Source organism: Tetranychus urticae, chromosome 2, assembly GCF_039701765.1.
Source record: "Tetranychus urticae isolate SD_2017Ah chromosome 2, NJAU_TeUrti_SD_1.0, whole genome shotgun sequence".
Lineage (NCBI taxonomy): Eukaryota > Metazoa > Arthropoda > Arachnida > Trombidiformes > Tetranychidae > Tetranychus > Tetranychus urticae.
In genome coordinates this window covers 9958017-9981917 of record NC_142959.1, presented here as the reverse complement: position 1 = coordinate 9981917, position 23901 = coordinate 9958017, and the positions used below count along the sequence as shown (strand labels likewise).

Sequence of the window (23901 nt, the reverse complement as noted above, 5' to 3'; positions counted from 1 at the left end):
ATAATTACATTTTTACAGGGAAAATGATATTATTATTATTGTTATTATTATGAGTTAACTTGAAAGTAATTTGAGTGTAAAATATATATATCTGAGAAGCTAAAATTATTAACCATAAAACAGCTTTTATGGTTTATCTTTAATCATCAGGATGATAAAAATTTTGACAGAGCCAACAATTTTAGGCCAATAAAGATTACCAGTTAAGGTAATAAAGAATCAGTTTTGTGTCTAAGGAGAAGAAGATGAGAAAAAACAACAAAATAATAATCATAATAATAATAATGGTAATGGTAATGGTTAACTTCTCAAAGGGACTCTAACATTAAATAATAACAATCTTAATGGTATCAAATTTTCAATGAACAAAATGAAATGAATCTGACGAGAGGTGCGAAAGTTTCACATAAATTTAAGTTAGATAAATGTTACCTTCTAATGTTAGTTGATTTAAGTTGACAAAATTTTAGATGTAATTTGTACAATTTGTATAATTTACCTTCACAGTCTATTGATAGGTGGTAATGTAGCCAATTGTTGTCGTTTTTTTTCTCCTTCATATTTTCGGCAATTGTGATGCTTGTTGACTGTCGCTTAAGGCATTACATAGTTGAATTAGGTTCAATCTTTGGATCCATGTTAACCATTGACAACGATATTGAGAGGTAACAAAAAATAAATAATATAAAAGCAATAAACATAAACATGGCATTAGAAATAAGATGGAATGAAAGAAAAGCAAAAGAGAAAAAAAGTTGTGATACGGAAATTGTTGTTCCGATGGTGATGACGATTATGATGATTATGTTGATGGAGAGATGATGGTTAACTTGATAATGTATAACGTTAAACTTACTTGGAAATGATTCAGGGTAAATTGAGTTGCATTTTGATATCCCGGGTGAAGTCATGTTGTTTAGTTAAACATTATTTCCCGAGGCTTTCCAATGATATGCCAAAAGAGATGTATTTATTTCATCAAATAACCAAACTGTTGATGAATTTTACATTTATCACTAATAAAATGACATTAAAATTGACAAATTAACGGATTAATTAATTCAAACTCAAAGCTAAAAGAGGTTGAGGTTGACTAATCAGTAATGGCTGACTCTGTCTCTCCATTGGGTAACATTTTGGCGCTTATTAATCAGGTGGTCGTAGCTATTTTCAGAGCATTTGATTTACATTTTTGCTGTGACAATTGTCATTGTTTCATTGATTTTGATTTATTTTATTTTATGGATTTTTTTCTCGTCTTTTTTAACATTGTTATCAATATTATTAATTTTATGTCCATACAGTTGGTGATATAAAACCATATAAATAGATGATTGTGCGTGTCTCCTAAACAATTTAGATGACTTGTAACATTACGATTTCATACTTTAAACTCCCTAAGGTCGACATCTTTCTTTTCATCATCACCTTCATCATCTTTACTCTGTTTACATTATTTACACCATTAGTTTTGCTTCTGACGGGAATAATAATTTTGTATATGTTAGTGTTTATTATTATTACCTCTATGTTGACTGTAAATTTTCAACATGAAACTACAGTCACTTTGATAAACATTATCAGTTACTTGAAAAAGCATTAAATGAAATTTAGGAAACATAATATCTAGGTAAGGTAACATTTTTTATTTATTTATTACTATTCTTCTTCATCTTTTACAGTTTTTTCACCATATTCTTTACATAAGATTTAACTTCTTCCATTCTCTCAATTGCTATTATACTTTTATTATTATTACTTTTGATAAAAACCCATACAGCATAAATGGAATTAGGCTTTTTGCCTTTCCTTACCTCTCAGACCTGCACACACACACTTTATATGGCTTTAATCGTTAATTTAATCAAGTCAACTGCAATCAACCTTATATATGGTTAAATCATAACTTGGGTTATGTTTATTATCAGTTTACTGTAAAAAAAAAAGATTGAAGAAAGAGCTTAAATTAAGTTAATTCGTAACAAAAAGGTAACAAGAATCCGAAATAAAAATGAAACAAACTTTAAACAGGTTAACATTTTTCTTGTTTTTCTTTTGAATTTCAATTGATACCGCATTATTCAATGCTATTAATTGCTTGTTTAACCATAAATTTACTAATTCCAATAAATAAACACGTTTAATTTAAATGTGTATATCAGTTATTAAGAGTAGCTCAATAAAGTAATGAAGTTGAAGCTTTTAATTAGTTTCTTATTTCATTACTGGATGGCGTGGTTTGCCTCTAAAAGTAAAAAATTTCTTGAGTTGATTAAAAGTGAATAACAAAAATCAGTAAAAATAAGTTAATCAATCAATGAATTTTCTGAATTTAATTATTTAATTTCTCTTGAACAAAAGTGTCTGTCCAATGAGTTAAATTTTTGTCCTTAAAATAGATTGAAATAAACCTTGAATATAACATTACAAAGTGAAATGACAACATCAAGTTGGTGCAAAAAATTTTACTCAAGTAATGAAATGAAAATAAAAAAAACGATCAATAATGATTAATTTATCACAATTTGATCATTTGAGATTTCAATATTAATGAATAATAAACTAATAAATCAATGTTATCGCTTAAAGTGAAACAAAATAAGTTAATTTACAGTAAAGTTGTTATTATTTTTTGTTTTTCATCGCCATATTTTGTGTTTGTTATGAAGCAAACAAAAAATGGTAATGATGTTGATGGCAAGCGTCCAATGGTGTTTTTAAAACGCCATTAACATACTGAAAGAGTCAACTGTTGTCAGCTTGATTATTGCCTTTTGTAATTTGTTAAAACCAAATTGACGTTAAAAAGTGTCTTAACTGGCAAGTTTAACTGTGAAGGGGAACCCAAAGTTGATATGAACACAAAAAGACGACTGAAGGCCCAAAATAAATGGACATTTTATTCAAATGTAATTCATTCCTATTTTACCCTGAAAAGCAAAGCAAAAAAAACTTGTTACAACAGAGAGAAAAAGATGAAGAAAGAAAGAGAAGACAAATAGATAGACAGATAGAAAGAAAGATAAATTGTAAAACGAGATGAAGATGATGAAGAGAGTTAATGGTTACTCCAAGGCTAGTTTAACTAATGACTCTAAAGGTACCAACTCATTAATCAATCTGTAAACCTAATTTAGATGACTTTCCACTTTCCACTGGACTCACTTTATTCATCATCTTCATCATCATCATAAGCTTCTTTTTCATCTTCTTCAATCAGTGAAACTTTCTTCTTCCTAAGGGTTGATAAATTTGTTCAAGAATCTGATAATTTGATTGCTTCAACTCACAATTAACTTTGAATCATTTGTAATGAATCAAAGTGAACCCTTGAGCTAAATTAAAAGCTATTTTGTTGGTCGATTGAGTTGATAATTTGATAAAAAAACAACAATTTGCAAAATGAAATCATTTAAATTACCAAACGTAAAGATTGACAAAAATCAATTGAAATGACCTGAAAAGAGATCAAATTAATCCAATCTTAAATTGTTATTCATTTAATTAGTTTAAATCATGAAAAGCAGCAAAAAAAATGCAAATTCAAATTGCAAGGAAAAGCTGTTTAAATTTGTTAAATCAAACAGCTTCACGGAAATTTTGATGTAATTAGAATTGCAAATTTTGATTGGAATTATTTATTGTGTAAATCATTTACATTTACTTTAATTGATTGTTACAATTGAATGATGTGTGTTTGAGGTTTGAAAAAAACATCTTTTGTATTTTGGTTATTTGACAAAGAAAACCCGAAATGGAGTTTGTTCACAAAAAAACATTTCTGGTCATTTGTCAAAATTGATGACCGTATTTGCCATATTCAGGGCAAACCTTTGCCTTCCCTGTCATCATCATTACCATCCTGGTTCCTCTTTCATCCGTGCACAAATAAATGACCTTAACTCCGCCTAATTTCGACTTTTATGTTTTTTCATTTGTTTGTTTGCTTCAAATAATGATACGATTCCCTGTCCAACTCCCAGTTATCTTGAAGCAATTACATACATAAGCTTTTTGTAAGCTGTAAACACTTCATCATCTTTTACCACTGTTATTACAATAATATCATTTACTGATTAGTTTTTTGTTCCTGTTGTAATCATTACAATTAGCAATCTAATTTAGAGAAGTTAAATTGCAAGTTTAACCTTTCAATTGAATGTTACAATTTTTACGTTTCTTTTTAACCATTTGATAAACTCACAGTTGTTGGTATAAATATATATTTTCAGCATTCAGTTTCCCTTTGAATTTCTGGTTCAATGATTTGTTTAACTTTATCTTGTTTCTAGTCTTTTTGTTAAACCTTTCAAAGTGTATTTAACCTTATTATTGTTATTATTTTATCATGTTGAACATATTTCTTCTTGTTGATCAACTATATCAGTTGTGACTACAAAATGTATATTTTTACTAGTTTGTTAACAAGAGAAACATGATTTACTGACAAGATAAGTTGAAACTTACTCCAGTAACTTGAGGATTGTAATTGTTAGTCTTATCAGTATCAAGGATTAAGGTCAATTATCATTTAATTCACCAAAATCGGATTCACTTTCTACCTTGTTGTTACCCTGTTTTTACTCGGCTTAAATGGTCCAATGCCTTTTCAATAGTCTGTCAATCAAATGTCGAGTTACATTTAAGTTGTAGTTGTTGCTTATGAATGCAAACAATGAATTTACAAAGTATGTACATTACAAGAAACAAATTATTATAACATAAATGTTGTCATTTGATATCCACCATTTAAACCACTAATTGTATTTATTTGTGTTTTTTCATGTAAAAGACCTTTTGATTCCAGTGAAGATGAAACGGACAAACAGAGGAAAAGTAATGATCAAAGGCAACCAGAAGAAGCAGGTAAACCAAGGAAACCAAGAAGAGCGGAAAGACACGGAAAATAAAGACCGATAAGACCGTAAAGGCCAGAAAGATTGATTCAAATATTGATAGGATTATTGTTTGTTGTACAAGAAAGATTGGAAAGATTTACGGCATTTTCTTGGGATTCCTGGATAATGGCAAATCTTTCAAGAAATCCTCAAGATTAAGGTATGAACAGTAATGTTTTGGACTAATTTTTCAAAATTTAATTGCGACAGTTAGACTAGACTTACAGGTACCATGTAATCGTCAAAATGAAGCTGAACTTTTCAACAACGTGTTGTGAAAAAATTGTTTAATTTCGAGCAAAAAATGTCAAGTTATGGCCTTAAATAGAAAAAGGCGTCAAAATCTGATTTTACCTTTCGTCAAAAACCATATTTTTCAACTTCATACCAGGTTTCTGGAGAATCGAAAAATGGCCAAATTTGGTCTCAAATTTGTTTAAAGGGAAGTAATTCACCTAATATAACTTCACATAGATCGATTGAAAGATTCAGGTCAACATTGAGACGCAATTCGCAGACATTTGATTTGATTTGATGATTTTTCGCGGATTGAAAAAGGACCTTAGGAAAAAGGACTCAGATTTCGAATATTTCAAGAGATTATTCCCAAATAAAAGATCAGAACTTCATCAATAGAATAAAAGTGACCTTTTGGCCTTTTTATTTGGAAATAATCTCTCGAAATAATCGAAATTTAAGTCCTTTTTTGAAAAGTCTTTTTTCTATTGAAAATATATGGTTTTTGACGAAAGGTAAAATCAGATTTTGACGCCTTTGTCTATTTAAGGCCATAACTTGACATTTTTTGCTCGAAATTAAACAATTTTTTCACAACACGTTGTTGAAAAGTTCAGCTTCATTTTGACGATTACATGGTACCTGTAAGTCTAGTCTAACTGTCGCAATTAAATTTTGAAAAATTAGTCCAAAACATTACTGTTCATACCTTATGATTTGGATCGATTGGATGTTTCCTTATTCACTTGTTTTGGATACCAGAAACTGTTGAACAAGTCCGAATATCGCTGTAAACCGTAAATGTCTAAATGGACCGTTGGATGAAAATGACCAGAAAAGCGTATCGTCATTTTGTCCTTTAACTGCAAAGTGGTTGCCAAACCAATGGAGCTGAGATTTAATGTTTAACCATCACTATGAGTGTGACAGTTTCAAAATGGTCAACAAGATAAATGATCAATTGTTTGGGAAAATGTAATTTAACTTTGTTTCTCCCTTGAAGATTGATTAATGATCTGTTGATTATAATGGAAGTGCAGAAACAATTGAAATGACTGATGCAGAGGTTACAATTTTTGTTCAATTGATTTCTTTTCAATGTTATTAAACATTGACTTTAATTAATTGATTTTATTCACAATTAGAAACATTGAAGTAACTTGTGAATCGCAAGAGCCAAGCATTTATTAATAGCATCATCTGCAACTCCGCATGTTCATTTCATTGCTAATGAGACTGACAATTTGATTCAAATGTTTACAATTTTAAATATGAAACAATTAGTTTCCACATTAAATTGTGTTTCAAAATAATCGCTATAAAATGTCAGGTTTGAGGTTTTTTTACTTGCTCAAGATGAATGGTTAAACGGAAAGTGTTTAAATGAGTGAAAATTAACTTTAAGTTAACATTTATTAAAACCAACTTTATTAATAAACTCATTATGAATCGTAATGATTAATAATAATGAGTGAAATAAAATGGTTGCAAGCAAAAAAAGCATGAGATGACAATTTAATGGGTAAATTGCAGCAACTGTGATCATTTAGATTATTTTGTTAACACATTTAATTGTATTACCGAGTTGAATCGTCAGTTAAACTGATTAATTATACAACCAAATGAATAGACGTATGTAAACATTGTTAATTTCAAACTCTACTTTCCTCCTAATAAAGCTAATCACTTGTAAATCATTTGTGACAATTTCAATCAGTTTAATATTGAAGCTTCAAACGTTGATTGTAACACTTGATGGTTTGGTGTAAATTAAAGGCCTAAGGGAGTTTAGTTTTGCTCGTTAATGTTTATTAACCAGTTTCACTCATTAATTGTTAGACAGAATCATCAAAGTAACAATTAACCATACTTTGAATACTTAAATGTACAATCTCAAGACAAGGTTACAAAAGATTAATTTAAATAATTAACAATTTGTCGCAAATCTAATGTCTTTTAGCTCAGTAAAGTTGACAATCTCAATTGTCCAATGTTAATTGTTGAATATTTACAAATGAATTAATGATAATCTATCTTTTAATGTTGATTATGAGATGGGAAATGGTTTGCTTGTTACTTGTTTGTTTGATGTTAAGTGCATAAACATAAACACTGTTAACCCGATTTTTCATCTTAATCATTACTATTAAATTACAGACCACATTGACACTAATTTTAGCCTCAAGGTAAGACTGTTAATAGCGTTTATTTGAAAATTAATTAACTTGACAGTGAGAGAGAGTTACAACAATTTAATCATTTAATACCTTTACCTTATTCAAAGTTAATAACAGGTTAGCATTAAATTAATGAAATGTATAATGATAACTTTTCAATCCATTTCAATCTAACCTTTTCTTACGCTTACAATCATTTATTTAGTTAAAGGCTTATTATACGTATTATTATTATTAATTTTTTTCATCATCATCATCATCATAATGTTAATTATGATTAGTGTGATGGCAGAAATGATTAATGGTTTGAAGTTTAATCTTAAACACAGCAAAAAGCTTTTGCGTTAATCGTTGATTGCTTTTAAATTAATTACAATTATTACTGTTTGTTGGGCTGTTAATTTAATCTTTTTTGTTTCTTCATCATCTCATCAGGCAATCAATAATCATTTCTGGTCATCAAGTTACGAGTTAAGCTATTTGTATTAATCATTATAATTTGTTAGATCAGTAACAAAACAAAAACAGGTTAATGAGTTATTAAAGCTGAAATGGTGATTCAATTGAAACGGTAATTCAATTGAAATTTTGATTGCAATGGTTAACTTGTCATGTTTTAACAGTACTTTGGTTGATTGTGGTTCATTTTTTATCTCCTTTCACTGTCCAATTGAGTCCAATAATTAATCAGCATCCATTTGAAATCATCTTGAAAAGAGGCTTGGAAATATGGCAAATGAAAGTTGATTCAGTAAAATGTCATCCATTTGTAGCTGTGATTATTTTTCCTCCTTTGATCAATGATTAAGTTGATGATGAAGCTGAAAATAATGATTCAAATTGATGAAAATGATGTTTAGATTAATGATGGATTTATATAAAAAAAAGAGACTCGACTGATGTATAAAATAGACAAGCAAAAAGTAGGTACAAAAGGCATATAAGAATTGCTATTTTCTTGGTACTTTTTTTGGGTTCCTTTACAAGGTTATTACTTTTTTCTAGGTTAAAATAATCAATCTTGTTCTCTACCCTAAAAAGGATAACCTTTACTGTTTTGGACATATTTTCCTTTCTATTATTTTCAACCCAATCACCAACGATATATAATCATCATCAACATCATCAATATTATTATCATTCACTTTAAGATTAACGAGTTTTGTCCTGTCGTGAATCTTTTCTCTCCCTTTATATATAATATTATTTTGATAATAATATAAGAATTACTTGTGAAAAGTTATCATTACACATTGTAATATTAATAATAGTAGCAGAGAGATGATAATGAAATGAAAATGACAATGAAACCTTGAAGATAAAGGGAATTGATGATGATGATGAGAAGAGTGTTCATTACTCAAATGAATAATAAGATGATGTGAAAAGAAGGATTCATTAATCAAGTAAACAGTGAAAAGTATCACAATTTCACTGCAAAGTAAACTTGATTGTCACACGGAATCATTTAATTAACGTATTCAAGGGTTGCAAAAAAATGATGAGAACATGTTTAACCAATAGTTGTATTGTTTAACAGGTAAGATGTGGCTGTTGAATTGCAAAAGAATGAGAAAAATCACTTTTGTGCAATTACAATAAAAACATAACATGAAATGTTGTGTCTGTATAATCAATTATCATTTTCACCGGCAATTCAACTGTTTAGCAAGTAGATTGATTCAAGGTTTATGAGTTGAACCCTTTGAATGAGGAGCCAAAAAAAGCGATTGATTGATGCAATTGAGGGTGATTGAGATAATGTTAAAGGTGGGAATAAATTATTTTAACGACACTCATGGTAAATGGAAATACGATGTAGCCATTTTGGTTCCGGTTATGATAATTGTCTGATCAAATTTGCATATTTCCTGCTAACAGTTAAGTCATCTTGTGTTTATAAAGCAACTCCTTTGGTGATTTTTCCAGGCAAACCATTGACATGTTGGGAAGACAAAAAGAAAAAGAACACAAAATAAGTAAACACACATATGTGTATATTTATAAATATATAATTATAATAAAAACATGATGAATGATTCCTGTCAACATGAAAAATAGTTTGTAACAATAAAGTGAGAAGAAGAAGAAGAAGCAAAAGTTACCTTTTTTTATCATCATCAAGACATAACCACCAAGAAATGATAAAGAAGCATGAAGTTGAAAAATGGCAAGTAACCGTGACCAGGTAAAGAAAAGGTGTTCAACCGATCAACCAGTAACACTAATAACAATCAATATTATAATAACTTAATAGCTATCAAGCAGAAACTAGAGAACATGTAAAATTATCAAATTAAAAACAAGACTTAATCAACAGCGGGTTAACAAGCAAAAATTAATTAACGCTTCAACATAAGTCAGAAGTAAATGACTGTTTAAAATTACAAACAAACGGTTAAATGTAAACCAATAGAAATGAGGGAAATTTTAAAAGCGCCAAATATAAATGGTTACCAAAAGATTGCAATTCCTTGATTAATTGTTTATAATTAAATTACTTATCGACAACAATTGCACCAATTGTTGTACTTATTAATTGCTTAACAACACTTGACTTGATTTGGAGTTTTTTATTTCATGTTACTCTTTTTATCTTGTTGATTGTTTGATTCATGTAACTCTTGTTGTTGTCCATTTGACATGAAAAAAATTTGGTGGTCCTGATGTTGCCACCCTAGTTGTAGTTAAGTTGAAGGGTGAGGTGAGGGAGGAGGAAGATGATGATGATGAGGAGGAGGAAAGGGAAGAAAAAGAAGAAGAAGAAGAAGAAGAAGATGGATAAAAAGCATAAAGTGATCAATCAAAACTGACAGAAGCAATCATAGAATCAGAAATACAAGCTCATCAAATGGTCATCCATTATAATCGATAACAATCAATAATAATAGACCCTGGTTAGTTTGGTCAGTAGAAAGATGATGATAATCATCATGATGATTATGATGATGGTTATGATGATGATTGGGATGAGAAAAGTAATATTTTTGTAGAGAAAAGGAAAGTAAAGTAAAAGCTCAACTATTCAATGTTAATGTTAATGTTGATCATTATCCCTTTTCATATTGTTACAATTGTCATTGTCATTTTTAACTTTCTTTTCATTACAATTTGGGTTACAATTTAAACTAAATTATCATTGATCATCATTATTATTAACAATAATAATCGTTTCTCAACTATTTGACATCAAGACTAACCTCCTACATTAATAAATGATATACAATCTCATCCATCTTTATCCATCTTTTCATTGCTTAACCATTCAATAAACATCCTTGACCAACCCATTTCTCATCATCATCATCAGCCTCACAATATAACTAATAATATTATTGTAATTATCATGTCTCATTAATCAACCTTTCAATTTGATTATGTTCACAGTCTAACTTAAAGGTTTACCAAGAAACAAATTACAATTACTGTTCATTATCGTTACAACAGTTTAATTGTTTAAAAAATTATCAACTCAGACTCACGATTTGTTGTTATTTCATTTCAAAATGTTACCTTAAGTTAATGATACTATTAAAGCAGCAATTAAACGTTTTGCGTTTATTTAAAAAATATTTCTTGTAAGCCTTCACTTGCTCCATGTAATATCATGAATAGGAAACCTAAAAAATCAGAGAGTATCAATGATTTTTTGATTGAAATTCCTGTTGATTAAATTCCTGGTATATAAAAAAAGTGTGAACCTTTTTGTTTGCTTGTATTCATCATTAAATTAAATTAACATGAAGAAGAGATTAAAAAAAGCTAAATCAACAGAGTTGAGTAAACATTGAGTTACCAGATACTTTGCTAAGGCTCAACAACCCAAAGGAATCTTGAAAGTTAATAGGGAACAGCAATTTGTTCACAATTAACTTGCTCACTGGCGGTGGTGGTATAATCAAGTGTTAAATTATTGACTATTAAGAAAGTAAATAGTGAAAAAATCAACAATAATAAATATATTCCCTTGTTAGTTGGTTAACAGAGGCAAATGAAAAAAAAACAGGATCAACCTTTTCATGTTAACCTAACCAGAAAAACTTGTGAGATTATTGTTTCCTATTCAAATTGATCAGTGATGGGTTAAGAGGGTGAGAATTGACTTTCAGTTATTCCTGTACAATAAAAAGTGATGCTGAGGGTACTGTTGTTGCTGGTGATTATCAGGCCAAATTAATACAATTTAATAATAGTGGATTTACCAGGCAAGAATTTTTGGGTAGGCATGATGATTATCTAACTATTATTATTGTGGACATAATAATCTTGAATGATTCCTGTAAATTCCTTGAATAACTTAACGCCAACTTAATTTATCAACAGGAACAAAAAGTAGGAAAGTTAATTCACCAAGAATTCATCTTATTCAGCAAACTGCATAAGTTACATCCAAGTTTAACAACCAAAGTTTATCATCCATATTAACCATTCATATTCATCATCCATTTTAGCCATCAATTATCCTCACTCGTATTCATGTTCATAATCATGTTGGTAGTTGCACAGGACTGATCCAATCAGATGAACAAACAACCTGAAAATGGTCTTTAAAGGTCGTTTTGGAATCAACAACTGATCTTGAAATTTCGCCCTCCAAACCTCAAAGCATACAGTTCCAATATGAGCTGTTGGACCAAACGTGAAGAGTTTGAATTGCCATGTATAATCCAAACAGAGAAACCATGGAATTAATCAGTTGAATTGCTCCGAAGCTGTCGATGGACTAGTCATAATCATCTCACAATCGTTACTCTAATGAAAGAAGGAAAAAGAATGATTAATGAATACATTTTCAGGAACACAATGCGATAGTCTAAAGATATACAATATTTGTAACAATGAAAAAAAGCAAAGTATCTTGAGGATTGTTGGTAATGAGTGAGAGTTAAATTGTCACTTAACCACAATATTATTATCAACATTTTGACCTGGAATGGATGGTAGCTCATGTTGTACTGTGTAAGATTGAATACAATGATATTGATATGAATACAGAGGAAAGTAACAATAATAACAATAAAATACACACACATACACAAAAAACCAGTGAAAGAGGATATTCAATTGGTTTGTGGGTATCAGTATATTATTTATAACAATATCAAGTTTTTTTTGAAGAGAGGAGAGAATCAGAAGATCAAGGAAGATGAGAAGAAGAGGAGAAAAAAATAGAGTGGAAAAGGAAATGAAAAGGGAAGATAAATTGAAGATGAAGATGGCTATTATGTATTGATGAAGATGCTTACTGTGTTTATAAATATATATTATTTTTATCATCATTATCATCTTTACTTTTTCTCTCTTTTATCTTCATCTTGTTTTTTTTTCAATCCGCCTCTTTTGACATCTTGCCTACATTAATCTCTTTGTATCTTTCTTGTCATCAACATATGCTTTTCCAGGACCACCAACATCATCATCTTCATCAACATTGCTATCATCATCATCGTCATCATCAATATCATCATTATGACAGCAAATAACCAGTGACCTTTAGCCTGGTTTAACATCAAGTTACCTTTTCATAAGTGAAAGTGATAATTTTTCAATTTTGCCTCTCTTTCTTCTTCTCATCTGTTCATCATTAAATTTATCATTTTTGTTGATCATGCAACATGATCATCAACATCATCTTGATTCAGAAGCAAATGTCACTTGTCAGCTTATTTATTTACTAATTCAACATGAAGATCGTCATCATTAATGTAATCACGCAATGTTAACATTGTCAATCAAAAGATGAACAGGGAAACAACTTACTGTGTTTACCTTTTAATTTGATTAAAAAGTCAAGTTATTCATTGTTATCGATACTTGACCAGAGTCATTTGAATCACCGCCATGCTGTCATCTTGAAGAGTCGTGAAGAAACGCCAATTTGTTGATTAATATCTATTGGAGGTTTCAAGAAAAAAATCCTTCCATTATCATCTGGTTATGTATTGAATTATCAGCAAAATGGGTTGAATGATCGGTGAAAATGGAAATTAGAATGATAAGGTTACAATTGGATGGATAAATGATGTTCATCAATTGATGGGAATGGTGATGATGAAGATTGAGATTAAACAATGGGTGGCCAGAATTTTCTCATCACCATAATCATAATCAAGTTTAACTTGTTAGACTTTTCAATAGTTATTCAGTCAATTAGATTAAGCAAAAGATGAATAACATGTTAATGATTGAAAAAGAATGGATTTATCATTGAGCTTTTCTGGTTCCAATTGGCTTCATCAGTCATTCAATTCATCAAATTGTTACTTCATGTCCAAACCTTTTAACAAGAGAAATAAAAATTAAAATTGATTTGCCATGAAAATGATTTAACATGTTAATGAATGTTTCATGTTTTTTTCCCTGTAGTTCTCCTATTATTCACTTACCTTCATCATCATAATCATAGTCATGACCATAATTTTCATTCATCTCAAGCTCATTCTTCATCTCTTTATCATCAGCCCTTTTTAATGAACATCAAACTGAGTAACAAGGTGTGATTTGGGTTCAACCTTCTTGTCAGATAAATCACCTCAACTTTTTTCTTCTCCTTTGATTTACTCATCATTTTTTATCATAATCATTATCTTTACCATTTTTTATCTTCCAACGCCTTCATATTCCGATGATATTTTCTTTCTTCCCCTGACATCACCAACAATTTTCCTTCGAGGTGCTGAGGTGTTGCTTTTGTTTACTTCCCAACTTAATTGTACCTCTTGTAACTTAAATAATTATGTTGACAGTTTGATTGTTTCTTATTCAACTATTCAATTATCCCTAAAAAAGCAAGAAAGATAGATAAGTTAATGATGATAACGATAATTATGAGCATAAATTGGAAGAAGAAGCGAAAGAAAAGACTGAAGAAAAGGTAAAAAAAGGTGAAAAAATAAGTAAAAAGGTTGAAAGAGTTTGCTGTCAAAGTGTATTGATAAATTTACTTACACTTGAACATGATGTTAAAGCTGTTGTTGACTTTCAATCCCAAACCAGTGTTGATAATATTTCAGTTTGGATGGTGATTTAGATGAAGTAAACCAAATCAAAAACAGAGGAAATCAAATATTAATTTAAAAACAATAATTAACACTGAAATTAAACATGAAAATGAAACGATTTGAGTTATTTTGAGCAAAAAAGTTTGAGCAAAAACCTTTTGCGCTAAGACATTTAAGAGCAAAACTGATTAGAGCAAATATAATTTTAAACTCAGGTTTAGTTTTCGAAAAAATCGAGATCAAAGTTGAAACTTTAGCCGCCTTTCGTTCAATTATGGAACCAGATTTTTTCATCAAACTCAATTCAATGATGTAACTTTTGATGAAAAATCAGAAAATGTACAGCCGATCACTTCGATTTTCAATTAGATCGACTGCTTTCTGTGGCCGTAAAAGTTAGAGCTTAAAATGATCATTCGTCGATAAAAATTGTTGGTACAACATGAAAATTATCAACAATTTTTGAGCAAAATTTGCAATAATTGTCAATTATCATTGTTAACCTGGTAACATGAAATATTATCGCTTCGATTGTAGCTTATTAGTAATCAATTGATTGATAAATCAACAATAATTAAGCTTGTTAAACATGTTATATGCTCAACCTTATTTCCTTTCATCATATTGACATGTTTAACACGTTTTTTGACAGCTTCAACCATGTTTCTTATTTTTACTTCCCGCTGATTTAACTCAAGATTTGCTTTCAATTTCTTCATCACCATCACCATCATTATCATCATCATCAACATCAACATCATCTTCTACTTCATTATCATCAACAACTTCAACTTTCAACCTTCTCATATTTTTATCAACATTGAACGCCTCTAATTTTTACCAATTTTTTAACAGGTAACCTTCAAACAAGTTAACTTCTCAATCAGGCGAATGCTTCTCATTTTTTTTTTCTCGTGTAATCGTGAAAAGGTGCAAATGAAAAAACACACTCACAACAATACCTTTTAGATTTGAATAAATTAACCATTAATCAATTGTTGTCTCTCATTAAAGTTAGACCTTAATTTTACAGCGTTACACAGTCAACATATGGAAACGTGTCTGTGTTTTACTCACCTGGAATATGTAATTGGAAAAGCCAATAAAAAGGTGAAAATAGTCTACAAGTGAGAATATCAATTCACCGAGAGAAACAATTTAATTACAATTGTCAACTGAATTAACCAAGTAAATCGTGAAACAGATTTAACAGCTTAATTAACACATTTCCTCTCTATTGATATATAAATTATCCATTACAATGTTGCCATTACTCAAGTGATTCAATAAACTGCAAATTCAGTTCATTTGGCAAGTGTCTTCAGTATTACATCTATTAATAGCAACAGCATTAAAAATTCAATTATTAAAAGGTTTCAATATATTGTGATTACCTGGTATTTAAAGTTAATCATTGGATTATTGATAATTTTCATTCTAATTTTCCTTTGCCTGTAAACTCAATGGAAACCTGAATCTTTTGCATTATGCTTTTTTTGTTCACAAAATGATTGACATTAATCCTTGTTGATACCAATTTTTATTGAAATATTTTAATCTTTTTCAAGTGAAATTCATGACAGTTGATGATTTAAGACTTAAACTCTAATCATCAACATAATCATCATCATTATTTCAATTTATTACTTACCATTAGAGATCATCAACTTCTCTCAAGTTGCCATCAACTTAATAACCGAATGTTAACAAGTAAATACTGTTTAAATCAATCAGATTATGGTTAGCAAAAAAATAATTAGCTACCATTAAATGTAATACTCTGCAAATACAAATCCAGGATAATAATAATAAAATACATTGTCGATGTTATTAGGTAAAATAAAATAAGTTTAGCTGATTAGTTTGTTTTGCTTCACCAACACTTAACGTTAATACATTTCAACCATCAAATTCAATTAAATTTAATATCATCTTTTCTTTCTCGCACTATAACTATTATCTAATCTCAATTTCACTTGTACTTATTAATGACCATTAACATATTGATTGATTGTTTGGTGAAAACACTGGCAATAACAAATAACAGAAAGCAAGAGAAGGTAAAAAAAGTCAAGTAATAATTACATATAACATTTCATTATTACCATTATTTGCCAATCTATCACCTTGCAGGATCAATCAATAAACAATCATAAAAATACACATGAAAAAATAAGTCAATAAACAAAACAAACAATCATCTAAAGATATTTAGCCAGCATTCAACGAGTTATAGTGATGACCAGCTTTGCAACGTTTGGTATTAAATAAAACCAGAGTTTGGTCACTTGGATATCAAATCAGCCACAGGCAACAATGATTATAGCCTCGTTAGATTGGGATGTGAATGATGATATTAATGATGGTGATTTATCCAGAATGGAGGAGTAGACTAATGAGAATGACCAAAGTGAAGTTCCCTTGTTTTCCTGTAAAATTTGAAATGAGAAAAAAAACAGAAAGAAGTAAATGGAAGGAGAAGATGAATATGATGATGGAGAGGTATAAAAATTTTCTTGTAACCTCATGAGAGACAAGCCATTAGAATCTGTTGACCGAGGACATTGATCGATTTCAAATTGTAATCTTGATGGATGAGATGTCTACAGTCAACAATCAATAATCTGTTAAACTGCAACTTTTACCATCATCATCATCAACATCACCATCTCAACTGTAACTTCACCACACTAGGCACCATCGACTTGACTCAACTGTTCGTTCCTTTCTTTTTTTGTGTCTTTCTTTTTCTCTCCTCTCCTTGTTGTTCACTTCTTTTTTGGACGGGCAATCAATTTTAAAGCAAAATCTCTTTTACAGATAAGTATATTTACTGTAGGAGTTAAAATGGATCATCAAAAGCTAAGGGTTACCAGGGAAAACAATGAATCTATCACTTTCCTGGTGTGAACATCATTTTGTTGAACAACAGAATAGCATTCAAGTTTAACTGGTTGGTAAAAGATGATGATCATCATCATCATCATCCACATGATGATCAAGGGAAACATTTCGGCCAAAGAAACCTAAAGGAGGAGGAAGAGCAAAAAGGATGATAAGTTAGTTTGACAAGGAAACAAGACTTGAAAAAAACAGAAACTGGTCAAAAGAAGAGAAATTAAGATGGATGTGGATAAGTTTTTTTCTTGTCTTCTTCATCTTCTTTCAACTTTTCTTCCAAATTATTACCTGTTATCTTCCTAAACAATCTCAACAGCAACAACTTACGACACATTTTCACGATTTTGTTGGCTCTGTAAAGGCGTTTTGAACGTTGTTTATCACCACCATCATTATCATTATAATTAGTATTAGCATCAAATTCGTCTTCATCTTTTATCCTCATAGGTAAACATCATTCATCATTTTCATCCCTATTCACCATCGTCTTCATCATCGCCATCATCATCTTTATCCTTTTTAATGCACCATTTTGGAAAACTTACAGCATCTGTTAGCATACAAATATAGATAATGGTTTTAAGCAAACTGATTTATATATTCAATTCAATTCAATTGAATAGACGAGAGAAGAGAGAAAAAATTGATTAAGTTTAGCAAGTTAATAGAGAAATAATCTGACATGTAAAAGGTTAGTTAAAATTTATGTTAAATCTTTGGACAATTGAAATAATCGATCATCCGGATTATTAGATTTTGAGTCGATGGAGTGAAATTGATGAAAAGGTGGAGAGAAATGAAAAATGACTAGGAATTAGGATTCACATAAAACAATCAATCAACTTGTAAAATGTAATTTCAATGACTATTTAGGAAAAACAAATCAATCTTTCAATGTAATTATCCCAATCAAGGTCAATTGTTGATAACTTGTAAAGTGTGAATAAATTCAACATGAAATGATAAAATGCAAAAAAGGAAAGTCAAACAACTTCTATCAATATTATGCTCTTGGGATGAAAAGAGTCACAAAATATGAACAGTTTTTTTGCCACTGATAAAAAGTGACAAAAGCATGAACATTGAAAGGTTGATGGTTTACATTTAATTAACCTTAATTATTTTGTGTTTTGACTGTGACAATAACATTTAGAGAAGAGGGAAACATGATGGGTTCTATAAGTTGTTGGTAATATAACAGATTGCTAGGTTGTTTGGTTTACTGCAAATTAACTTGATTTATACTGAAAGCTCAAGTTGTAGGGAAAAAATCTCATTACAATCGTAAGTAACATTATCAACATGAACAGATAATTTTTTTTCCATCTTAACCAGATTGTCTCTGTCTAATGTCAATCTTTTACGGCATGCAACCAAAGTCTATAACCGTAGACATAGACACACGCAGGACAAGGGATAGACATTAGTAGGCGTCTCAAGATAACAGTTTGAGTGACAGCAAGCTCTAGTAGGAAAAGAGGAAGAGAGAAATGGATTAGAAAGTAAACTTGATTATTAGGTTTCACTAAATTAACACTAAACTTACAATCTTCCTCTTTGTTCATCTCGTATTTTGTACTAACTATACTTATTACCTTACTGAGTTGTCAATCTAATCCGATGTTAGGGTTCAACTCAAAGTGTTTTAATCAGTCTGTTAACCGTCATCATCACCATCATCATCTACTTGTCTTTTTTCCTTAATCTCTTCTCCTTACTACACAATGAATTGGCTCAAGCAGCTTAAAATCTGTGTTGTTATCTTAAACGTTCAACAAAACTGCATACAATGTAAGAAAGTAACCAGGTAATTTCCGTAACAAAATACAGTCAAGAAACAAAAAACATATTGACATGCAGACAAACAGCCACACACACACACACGAAAACACATACTAACACTTACATAGGCAGGTACAAGAAAAGATGGAAAAGAGGAAGCTTGCTCTGTATTGTCAACATTAAATTGGAAAACAATCTTTTGCCAATCAAACCGTCAACCTTAAATGTACACAATGGAGATGAACGAGAGAGAGAGAGAGATGATGAAGTCTTGTTGATGTTGAGTTGAAGAGGACTTTTCCTTTTCTTTTCCACTTTTCATCTTTGTCAGTATAAGTCTTATACGTTACAGTTTTGTACTTTCCACTTTCAAGTTGATTTTGTTTCTTCTCTCCAAGCTAATTCCGTTTATCGGCTTAAAGCTCAACTGGATTATCCAAGATTTGTTTCTCTTTCTTTTCCATATTCCTTTTGAGCCTCCTTTTGAATCACCAATTTAACCTTCCTATTGAATATCCTTGTCAATCTCCTTATGAGTCTTATTATTCCTTTGTCTCCTTTGAATTAATGTACTGCAGTCCAAAAGATGATGAGTTGAAGAGATATACATATAAACCAGAACAATGACAACCTACAAATAAATAACAATAATAAGATAAATCATAATTGTCACAACAAACATAAATATAAGTAACTTAAATCCAAAAATGATTGTTAAATTGTGCAAAGCTAAATCACTATTCACAAGTAAACCCATGTAAATAAATAGGCGCCAATAGGAAAGAGGGAACATTTCTTAATTTCATTTTTCACTTGACGCGCCAATTACAATATTAGACACTTAAAGGGTAAAATGTTTCATTTTCAGATAAAATTCATTTACTAACATTAACTTTCTTTACTTACATCAACTCATATCATGTCATGTACATCTCCAGGTTAACCACTTATTATCCTTGATTCAATAACCTAATAATAACAGTTTACCGATGAATAACCAGAATTTGATTCATTCACTATTAATATTGTTAGCTGTGAGTTTAACTGACTATTGATTCAGACTAGATCATAGGTTTTATATGAAACATCTCAATCATTTACAAATGGCTTTCATGGTGATTCACCAGATAATTCAGTTGAATGTTTATGAAACAAAAAGATAGACCAACAGTTGATCCAAGTTTAACCTGACAACCTTTTAATATCGACAAATTGATTGCCATTAATTACATTTGCCTTTTCCTTCATCCTATTAAGTTCAACGATTTACAGATTATTATACTATTTTTATCCTAATTTATCCACAAACTAATAATTTAACTTGAATTAACTGTAATTGATGAGACAATAAATATCACAGTTTAATAGGCGATACACTGTAACAATAAGAGTTGATTAAAACTAATTACGTTTAATTGTTGTTTCCAACAATAAATTGAATTACATGTGAAACATTTTCAACACAATTCACAGTTAATTGAATTTTGATCATTTCACACCAATAAATGATTCTCAATTGTTTAACCTTAAAAGTTAAAAATGTTTAGTCTGTTCAATAAACCCAATTGAACCTGAAAACCATTGACGAGTAAATCAATGTTAAAGCATTCAGTGAAAAATGTTGCAACAATTAAACGCTTTAACTAAATATCTTAAATTGTTAAAATAATCCAACAATCAACAATTAAAAGAGTAAACAAAAGGTTAATTAGAGCAGATTGAGAGAAATATTTGGATAAAATTGGAAATTTTGACCAAAAAAAGAAACATTTTTTGCATTAAATGACAACAAAAGTAGGATAAATTGATGAATTTGATCATTTTGATAAACATTTTTTTCCAATGGAAAGGTTAAATAGATTGACTTTGATTGATAACATATTATCAATTGAACATTGGCTGGTTGTTGACAGTTTATTAATCTATCAGATGAAATGAAATCAATTGAATTATAAGTAATATCTGACAACAACAAAAGTAATAGTAAATCAAAGTATAATCAAGTTGACCAAATCATTTGATTGTGTTGTATAGAGCAATGTTTTTTTGTTTGTTGTTTGTTTCATCAACAATAATCACAACCATGGATTGGTTAAATTATGTTCAATGTTCAATATAATAATACCATGGATCGTCAATTGATGATGGTTCTACAGATGGATGAACTGAATAAAAAGAGGAAAGTTAATACAACAAATGTTATCAATTGTTATTGTCCTGCAATTGTCATGGATTGTCAGTCAGCTGATTGATTGATGAACCTCATGTTATTGGTACAACTAACGTTCAGATCAAAGATTCACTGGTCTATAGGGATGAAACAGTCAAGAGAAGCGATTCCATTCCATATAGCATGATCATCTTGTAACTGTTGCAATTGTCTAATGAACACTGTATCAACAGAATGACATGAATTTACCAAAAAAACCGATGGTTCAATCAAATTGTTTTTAAAGTCAACCAACAAAACAGGTTAACTATTATGCTTTTGACTAAATTGAAAGCAATCAATAGTTTCTAAATTTATCCAATGTTGGACTGGAATCATCTTGTAATATCCAAGTCAAATTTTGACTCATGTAAAGGAAACCAGAAATTTATTCAAGCTGAGCTATTCAATTTCACGGTATCAGCTTTTGTAAATAAAGTCAATTTTCAGGGAAATTAATTTTTCTCTGTCTCAACCTTTCATCATCTAAACTGGCTTTCATTCAATACTTGAATTCATGAAAAATTTACTCAACAATTTCAAGATTATCAATCAGAGCATTGGAAAAGTTGTGAAATTTATCAGAAAGCATTTTGATAATGATCGGGTTAAACATCAGTTTTCATGGTTGTGATTGTTTTTTCATTGAGTAACATCAGTTTAAACAACAATTAACCAAAAAAACTGGTAAAAAAATTGAATCAAAGGTAATGGGCTTTGGAGTGAACAAGAATAGCGTAAAAAGGCGTTTATTGTTGAGCACAATTTTTGTTGGTTTGGTAAGGTTTTGCAGTAAATTGAAGAGTTGATTTAACGTGCTAATGCTGTGATTAAGGGAAGGATGAAAAGTGAAGATGAAAATGATGAAGTGAAAAAGTAAAGTAAAAAAGGCTTACCAGTGTTTCCGATGCAATTTAATGACTCGGAATGAAGAGAAGAAGAAGAAAAATCACAAAAAAAAAGAGAGAGAGAAAAGCTGACGATGAGGATGAAGATGAAGAAGAAAGAAGATAGATGGAGAAAGTAAGAGAAATGATCCTTTGTTCAGAGGATGATGGACGACTTGACATGATTTATAATCTTTCCCTTTCTTTCCATCTTTTTTTTGTGATGATCAAGATGATGATGATGATGAAGATGATCAAGATGATCTCTCTCTGCAAGATGCTGAGTAAAGATTAATTGCTTGCCAAATAGTTGGCAGACAAAGTGTACATAAAAGTTGGTTGATTCAAAGAGGATCAAGTTGATGTTGATGATGTTGATGCTGATGATGATGGTGATGATGAAAGAAGACAAAAAAGGATCATTGTAATGCTGATGATGATGCACAATTGTGGGTGATGATAGTGGTTAACATTGTCCTTTGTATGTTATTACAAAGTACTGATGATGATGAGATAAAAGAAGGTAAAAACGATTAAACTTTGGATGTGAATCAATTTGCTTTTTCCATAGTAAATATAATGTTCATCATTTTTCATCTTTTTTTTCATCTTCTTCTTCTTCTTCCATCTTACAATCCTCTTGTCATCATTAACTTTCACATCAATTTATCCTTTTCTCATGTTAAATGTAATAATTATCGTTATTATCACTATTAGAGTGGAAGAGGAAAAGTTGAATTACTTACAGAGTTAATAAATTATTTTTGTTTGCTCCAGTTGGTTACATTAATTAACCTTTTTATACTTATTGGGTCGCATTTTGGCTTCATTTGTTGAGTATTTTTCTGGTTCAATCAGTATTTACCAGAAAAGTGTAGACTCACACTGGACTCTTGATTAACATCTCGACTCATTGGACAATCAATTTAACTGAGTTAACAGTTTAATTAACATTCCACAAAATTTCCAGGTTTCTCCATTGTAACCTTAAAATTTGGTGTCAAATTGTTTCCATCATTTTCTGTTGATATAATATTCCTGTTGTTGATTTTGGTTGTGTAATTGTAAAACAATTAACAAATTGGTAACAAAGTAAATAGAGAGCTGTTTAGCTGCTGATAACAATTTTAACATTTGATTGTTAGATTTTTTCATCGCTATTATAGCCATAAATATAAATTTTGGTCCTTTTTCCCTGATATTAACATTGAAAAATGACTCTATCCATTAACTAAATTTGACAAAAAATGAGCTTACAAACTATTAACCATTATGTTTGATGATGGCTATGAAAAAAGGAGAAAATTTTTGCATGCAAAAAGACGATGAGCCAGTTGAAGATTTACAAATAGGTTTAGAGACAAACAGTTGAGTATTTTTTTGCTGCAGAATAAGAGTAATGATGATGATGATTATGATGAAACTGATAATAATAATACACAAAATAATAATAATAATAATGATAAAATGAACAGTTGTAGAGGCAAGTGAAAAGATAAATTGAGATCCTATGGCACATCATTTATCATTTTTCTAATCGCTTCTATGGGTTTGTCTTCATCACCAGAGTCATTGATTATTATCAAGCGAAACAATATGATAACCATTAATAACAATTAATGATCAACTTTACCTTTTAATTATATAAAAGTAAAGACAGTCAATAATGATAAACTTATAACAATTAACGAAAAGTCCAGAACAATTTAGTTAAATAAAACAAAAAACTCAAATAAAGAAATAATAATTTCACCTTTTACCCAAAATTGAAAGACCAGTGAAAAATGCCTTTCTTTGGGTTGTTGCCAT

General features: G+C 29.8%; 2 long non-coding RNA genes across 18 annotated transcripts; one reads left to right on the top strand and one right to left on the bottom strand.

Moving 5' to 3' along the window:
- Nucleotides 1-858: 858 nt before the first annotated feature.
- On the top strand, nt 859-8152 carry LOC112538588 (uncharacterized). The gene is made up of 3 exons (XR_016198410.1): nt 859-1630; nt 1781-5058; nt 5898-8152. It is a non-coding gene; the product is annotated as an uncharacterized LOC112538588 (long non-coding RNA).
- On the bottom strand, nt 7323-23871 carry LOC107360043 (uncharacterized). Of its 17 annotated transcripts, XR_016198400.1 has the most exons (11): nt 22839-23719; nt 22102-22591; nt 19903-22029; nt 19121-19627; nt 17503-18679; nt 16837-17339; nt 14261-16742; nt 13699-14092; nt 13073-13589; nt 9418-12064; nt 8764-9223 (listed from the first exon to the last, which is right to left on the bottom strand). It is a non-coding gene; the product is annotated as an uncharacterized LOC107360043 (long non-coding RNA). The 17 variants fall into 17 exon arrangements; XR_016198408.1 differs by lacking the exons at nt 19903-22029; nt 22102-22591 and adding an exon at nt 7323-8133 and having other exon boundaries at nt 8624-9223; nt 18761-19627; XR_016198409.1 differs by lacking the exons at nt 19903-22029; nt 22102-22591 and adding an exon at nt 7323-8133 and having other exon boundaries at nt 8673-9223; nt 18761-19627.
- Nucleotides 23872-23901: the final 30 nt, after the last annotated feature.